Raw genomic sequence first — 7,875 nt, 5'->3', positions numbered from 1 at the left:
TATTTTTATCTATTAATTCAATTTTTATAGTGGTTTTATGTTTTTTCCATCCTTTTAATGGATCTTCACTATATAATTGTTCTAATTTTTTCTTAATCGTTTCTATTTTATTTATTGAAAATATAGTTATTTCCTTTTTATTTATTGAAAATACGACCAGTTCTATTATATCTTTAGTATTCTTTATATTTGCTAATTTTTGTGTAATTTTTTTCACTTCCATATATCCAATCAGTTTTCTTTCTTATTTTATTAATAACTCTTTTTGCTATTACTTTCTGTTTACATGGTGTTGTAAACCACCAATCTGTTCTAGTTATTATATGTGGGTATAATTTATCTAAAAACGGCATTCCTAAAAGTATATCTTTTGATGTTAGCTCATAATTATAGATTTCTTCTATTGTTAATATTTTATCCCATACTTGTGTTTTTATATTATTATCTAATAATTGTTTTGTCATATATATCCTATCCATAATTGTATTGTTTTTTCTGTATCTATTATACAATCTAAGTCTATAAAGTTGTAATTTTTATTATCTATTTGTTTTGGTGTCCATTTGTCATATTCATTCTTTAGATTATATCTTTTAAAGTTATTCTTATAATATGTAGGTTTTCTTATTTCTGAAGTTCTAGGTATTATATTTTCATCTTCTTTTTTATGAAGAGTGTTTATTTCCGTGTTTATATTTTCTAAGTTTTCTTCATTAATTACTTCTTGTTTTCCACTGATTCCTAAATTTTTTGTATTTGTTAATATTTTTGTATATGTTTCACTATCTTCCGAATCATAATTATCTGTTTCTTCAACATCTATTGTATTAATTTCTAATTCTTTGGTTTCTATTTCTTTATTGTCTATTTCTAATTTTTCTTTAAATTGATTTATCTCATTTAATAATTTTTCTTCTTTATCATTTTCTTCTTTTTCTTTCTGTCTTTTTTCATACAGATCTTTTAGGATTTGTAGTTCTTTTTCTAATTCAGCTATCGTACTATTTTTAGTTTCTTCTATTTTTCGTATTTCTTCTGTAGTTTGTTGTTTTGTTTTTTCTATTTCCTTTTTTCTATCTATTTCTTCGTTTTCTTTTTCTATTCTCACCATAGCTGTCAATTTATCTTCTAATTTTAATTCTTCTTTTTCTAGCATTAAATATAAATGTTCACCTATTTTTTTTATACCTTTTTCCTTGATTAGAAAATACTATTTTTATTTTTAATCCTTCATGATTTTCATATATTTTTTCATCTATTATAAATTCTTCTTTGTTTATTTTTTATTTAATTGTTAATAGATCATGTTGGTATGTATATTCTAGACTATCTATTGTCGATTCTAAATTTGATATTTCTTCTTTTTGTGCATTTATTGAGTTTTTACTAACTCTGACAATTATGTTATATTATAGTCTTTCTATCCTTATTTTTAATTCTTTATGTTTTTTAGATATTATTTGCTTTAATTCTTTGTATTTTTGTACTTTATTCATTTAAACCATAATTATAATATTTTGGTGGGTATCTAAATCTGATTTTATCATAATTCGGTGGTATGCGTCTCATTCTTCTAGATTTTAAATGGATTATTAATTTTGCTTCAATACTAGATATTAAGGTAATTAGGTAGGCTAATCTTTATGGGTTTTCTTTTATTTTATTTAGACTTATATATTCTGAATAATTACTAATTAAAGATTCTTTAATTTTTCTAGAATCTTCTCTATTTTTAAATGGTCTTCTCATAATTAATCAATATAAATTAATCTCAAGTAAATCTAACCTAAATTTATACATCATTTGCAGGGGGTGCGGATTAGGTTCGGCAACTTTACTAGGAAATAAATACTTATTAACTTTACTAGGAAATAAATAGTTATTAAGTAATAAGTATTTATTTTTAAGTAGATTATTTCGTGTATATTATTGGTTGGTTTAATTTTCATTTTTATCTTCTTGACTTAAGATGTTTTATTAATTCATATTCTAAGTTGGATATTATCGTAATTAAATTATCTAATATTTTAGGATCTTCGTTAGTACTATATAATCTTTTGTATTCTAGGTATAAACTATATAGTTTAGTTTCGATATCTTTTAATGATTTATTCTTTTCGTAAGATGTATTCATTAATTTGTGTAGTTTATTACTTTATCCTATTGAAATTTTAGCAATTTCTGTGTAATATTTTATTCTAACTTTGCTATGTTCAATGTGTAGGTTTATGCTCTTTATCTGATTAACTAGTATTTGTTGTTCATGTATAGGTAATTTTTTCATCTGTATTAAATAATTTTTCGTATGTATTAAATAAATAATTATCTGTATCTTCTTTTTCTAAGGTTAATTTTATTTTAAGTAATTTTTCTTCTAGTTGTCTTTTTTCTATTTCAAGTTGATTTCTGTAATTAACTTCTTAATATATCCAATTTTGTCTTTCTCTATTTTCTTTTATATATTCTAACATTTATTTATTCTGAATAGTATCCATCTGAATCTAAGTAATATTGATGTTCATAATATATGTGTAAGTTTTCTATACTGTTTAATAATTCTTCCTCTTCATAATCTTGTAATTTTTCCCATATTATTTTCTTTATGTCTATAATTTCTATATTCTAAGTATATATAAAACAAGTATTTTACTATCATCTGTCATTTAAGTTCGATTAAATGCTTTTTCATAATATTTTCTAGTTGTTTGTTTTAGTCTAAGTAATTCTTGCGTATTTCATTAAGGAATTCTATATATTATATATCGTTAGTTTCCATGTATTTGTCAAAATTTGTTTTCATTTGTTTTTCTACTAATTGTATATTTTTCGTATCTTTTTTCCAAAATTCTAGATATATGTGATTTATCATAGTTGATGTGTACGTAAGTATTTATAAGAGTAATTAGGTACGTGTGGTATGTAATTTATTCTAGCTATATAATCTTTACTGAATATTTTTTCTAATATGATTTTTATTATATCTATTATTCCTATATCCTTAATCACATAAAAAATAAGTATTTTAAATTTATCTACCATTACGTCAGATAAATAATTATTCATTTTCATAAAATTGTTATTTTCAAAATATTCTCTTCAATCATATACATAACAAAATATGGTCATCTTAGATTTAGATTATTCGTAAATAACATTTCTTTGGTCACTATTAGCATGGTAATCTGGATACTTTTCCTTAAACAGCGCCTGTACTCTGGTTACTCCCCACCACGGCTTCTTGCCTCATTGGTTTCACCTTTAAGATGGTATAGTTCTTAGGGATTTTTCTCGTTTTCCACTTTGCTAATAAACTTCTTAACATACTATTCTTCGAATAATTCTACTATAAAGTAACTAACATGAATTTATTTTATCATATCATGATTGTTGGGAATTATGAATTTAACTATTCATAATCATAAATAAATATACTTGTTCGGGTAAGTTTGATATTTCTAAGCTTTGTTCCTCCATAGCTTTTTCCATTGAAATATACCTATTTTTTTTTAAATAAATAAGCAAAATATTTGTTGTGGACAAGAGAGAGTATTTGTGCTTCAACTCATTAAGGCTTACTCTCTATGCTCATCATCTGGCTTGAAGGTTGTCAGAAACCAAATCCTTTTCGCGGCCATACCGAGCCTGACAATGAGCAGTTGGTTAAATAGGCTTTTGCAGTACAGGTGCTTTGCCAAAACAAACTCAGATATGTTAAAAGCTCTCTTGGATTGGGTGTTTCCTTTGCCATGAGGCGTACGGACCAGCTAGTTAAATAGGCAGTTAGTTATGTCATCAATTTTACGCAATTCCCTTATTTCATGGAAGACCAAGAAACAGCAAACGGTTAGCTAGAGCGCTGCGAATTCAATAGAGGAATTAGCTATACAAATACAAATAGGCAAGTAATACAAAGGTGTTAAGAGCTGGTTGGTTTGTTGCAAGAATTAAGTGTACCAGTTCATACTCCAATGAGATTACACTGTGATAGCAAGGCTTCTATACAGATAGCCTCTAATCCTATTTTGCATGCGAGAACTAAGCATATCGACATAGATTTGAAAACTCATTCCCAAATAGCAGATTTGCTTACCAATTGCTGTGAGATTACTATATGTCTACCAATGTCCAGCTTGATGGGGTGGTTGGTATGCTAATCCATATTAGAGCAGTGCAGTTAGTTATAACTGTTTTAGATTAGTTGTTAGTTAAGTGTTGGTTGTTAGTACAGAACTGTTCTTTAGTTAGGAACATGCGACCTGCTCAGTTCTATAGGTTATCTTGTTTCCAATTACTTGTCTTACTGGCATAGTTTTATTTCTTCTGTAAATGACATAGAGGATGCATGTCTAGTTTTAGAGAACTTAATTTTTCTTAAAGCTCAATTTTTTTTAGTGTAATAAAATGTTCTTTATAGAGGGGAATGGAGACCTAAGATTCATTTCAACCAACTAGTTCGTGATCGAGGCAGAGTTAACTATATGAAAACAAAGCTATATATGTGTTTGAGTAATTGCGTGCGACACGATATATAGAGTCATAAAAATAGCAAATGCTGTAAAGACGTATCGCAATTAGCCATAGTGCTGCAGATGAGTAATCTGAATCAGGGGCACGTAAGTTCATAATGTTGTCGATTGCTGATACGAATGTGGAAAGTTCGAATATTCCACGAAAAAATGAAGTTAAAAAATGAAGTTAGCTGATGTAGCTTTTGTAATTACCTTGAAGTAACAGGGTCCGTATGGTCCTTGGATGTGTCAACATATTACGGAAGCCTTAATATTCTCTTCTGGAAAAGGAAAAAAATATATAACATTCGCTGTTATATTAGTAGCTTTTTCAATATTGAATACATTAAATATCAAAATTATGGGCCCAAACATAATAATTGTTGATATGTCAGTAGCATTTTCGATATATATATACATTTTGTATCAAAAGTTACAAATCGTGGTGAATCCATAGCTAGCACTAGTTACATTTTGGTTTGCCAAAACTAAGTCCCTATTTGTTACGATGTATAACGTTGTCCCTTAATACGTGTCAGGTTAAAACAGCATATTAGTATTAAGTTGTCCCTTAAGTTTCCTTTTTTGTAATTTTTTGTTTTGGAGCCCACAACTTCATTTCCTGTTCCGTATAAAGGTCTATGAGGGAAATTATTGGCGCTTAATGAAAGAAAGAAACATTTTAAACGTGAACATCTTTCTTATAAAGTCATTGTAATATTGAAATTATTGGTAACTTTAGCAAGGAAGAGACATTTAAAACATGGACATCTTTCTTATAAATTCATTGTAATATTAAGAGTAAAGCATCTAGTACCCCTGAACTACAAACAAATTTGCTACGACACATTCTAACTTCACGGGGTCCTATTACCCCGCGAACTAAATTTTAGCGTATTTTTGTCAACCATTTTAACTGACGTGGCACCTTTTGTCAGCCTTTTTAGCTGATGTGGCACCTTTGATGTGAGCCTCATTTTATGTAATAAAGGTGTCACGTCAGCACAAAAGGGTGACAAAAATAAGCTAAAATTGAGTTCAGAATGTAATAGCAGGACCTGTGTAGTTGAAGTGTGTCGTAGCAACTTTGGTCATGGATGCTTATCACTAATATTAATTCAATTCATTCTTGCTGTGTTATTGTATCCTTACATTTGGTTATAAAAGTTAGGATAAAATAACGCTAATGGTATCTTATGTTTAATAGTAGATTCAAGATGGTCTCTTAAGCATGTATTTAACAGTTTTGGTCCTTTTAAGTTTGTAAAATGGTAACATTTTTAGTCTTTGTAAAATATTTAAATTTTGTTTGTTAAATATGTACAGAATTCATTCTTTCTGTGTTATTGGACATCTTACATTTGATTATAAAAGTTAGTGGAAGACTCTTTTTCGAGTCAATACGAGTTATATTTCTTTCTTGGTCTGTCACTTTAACAAATTAAAATCACTTTCTTTTTCTTTCTTTAATAGTATTATTATTCTTGGGGAAAAGGCATGTTTCACCCTAAATTATACTTGAAAAGTCTAAGACACACCTAAATTATTGGAGTGACCTAATACACACCTAACCTTCTTAAAAGTGAAATTTTTTACCTCCTGAATCTGACGTGAAAAAAACATAATTATTTAAATTAAAAAACGCGCGTCTAAATAAAAAAATAACGAAAAAATAATTAAAAATTCCCCTCCCCCACCCCCAAACATCTTCTTCATCACCCCCCACCCCCCAAACATTTTCTTCATCACCCCCACCCCCTAAACTCCAACCCCACCCCAACCAACACATCTTCTTCATCACTCACCATCCCTAAACTCCAACCCCACCCCCAAATAATGGGATTTTTTCACACCCCGATCCGCCCACCTAATCGAATCAATGTCAATTTCACCTATAACCACCAATTTTTCTCACAATACCATTGATTAGTCATCTAATCCGTCACCATTATTGTTTTAGCTAACAAATTTTAAATTTTTAATATTTTTTTATAGATTAATTCCAAATCACTAATTTCAAACTAAGCTTAAACGGGTTCGTCGGAATCCAATGACTCGTGGTATTTGTCGGAGCCTTTTATCATCTCCGTTAGCATCAGCAAACTAAATGGACCTATAGCCCATGCTTTCTTCTCATTGAATTCTTTCTCCGTTAAATCAAGATACAAACTTTCAATCACTTTAGATGAATTGAAAAGTTTGCAACTGATTTTTCCAATAAAGGACACAACTTGTTTCTTCAAATAGTCCCAAACTCAGCAGAAGAAAATCTTTAATTAATGAAATATCCTCATAATTCTCAGTTCCAGGCAAAACAAGTTTTCCTTCAATTTCCCAAAAGTATTAATATGTTGAAACTTCCCAAAACTCAATTCAAGAAAAAAACAAAATTTAAACATGGTTTCTGGGCTTGTGAGCTTTAATAACTCGAAGTTGATATGGATTGGTGGACCGTATGAAAGGTAAAAGAGGAGTACAAAGTTGCATTAGTAGTCCAGTGGACTATTTGCAGAGGAAACACAATCTTGGATTGGTAGTGAAGAAAAAGATAAAAAATTGAACAATGAAGGTTTTGGACAACAATGGAGATTTTGGATATTGAAGAAAAAGAAAAAAAATTGACCTCATAACAATGAAGGTTTGGGACAACAATGAAAATTCTGGATATTGAAGAAGAAAGAAAAAGAATTTAAATTAAAAAGAAAAAAGAAAAATTTATGAAAATAATAAATTTATTATCTTTTTCGTATCATGCTGATGTGGCGCTGACGTGGCAGGCGCGTGTACAACACCACACTACGTGCAAGTGGTCAGGGTGTAAAAAATATCACTTTTTTATAGTTTAGGTGTGTAATAGGTCACTAGTATAGTTTAGGTGTGAACTAGACTTTTTGTGTGTAGTTTAGGGTGGAAACAATGTCTTTTCCCTTATTCTTGAGATGACATAAAGAAAGGAAAACTTTTCCTTTTTCTTTTAAAAGATGTTTGAATGAAATATACCTTCGAAACATGATAAATGATACATATATATATTTGTTCCTACTTTTAGTATATATATATGCCTCTACCGTTAGTGTGAGGAGCATATACGTATCTTTCCATTAATGGTAGGGGCATATGCATATCCAAAGTATGACGGAGGATATATATGTACCATTTATCATGATTCGAGGGTATATTTGTCCCTTTTTCGTTTTTGAAATGTGATAACTCTAACGATTATAAGCAGAATATCTGATGCTTATCGACACCAACCATGTGTGGATAAGACAATCAATCAGTGATAGCATCAACAATCAAGTTTGTCTTAACAGCGATAAAGAATACATAAATATGTCTTCACAAAACAACATAGCCACAGGAAGTA

The sequence above is a fragment of the Capsicum annuum genome, chromosome 4 (assembly GCF_002878395.1).
Source record: "Capsicum annuum cultivar UCD-10X-F1 chromosome 4, UCD10Xv1.1, whole genome shotgun sequence".
Lineage (NCBI taxonomy): Eukaryota > Viridiplantae > Streptophyta > Magnoliopsida > Solanales > Solanaceae > Capsicum > Capsicum annuum.
The sequence above is the reverse complement of the archived record's forward strand: the minus strand, read 5'-3'. Positions refer to the sequence as shown.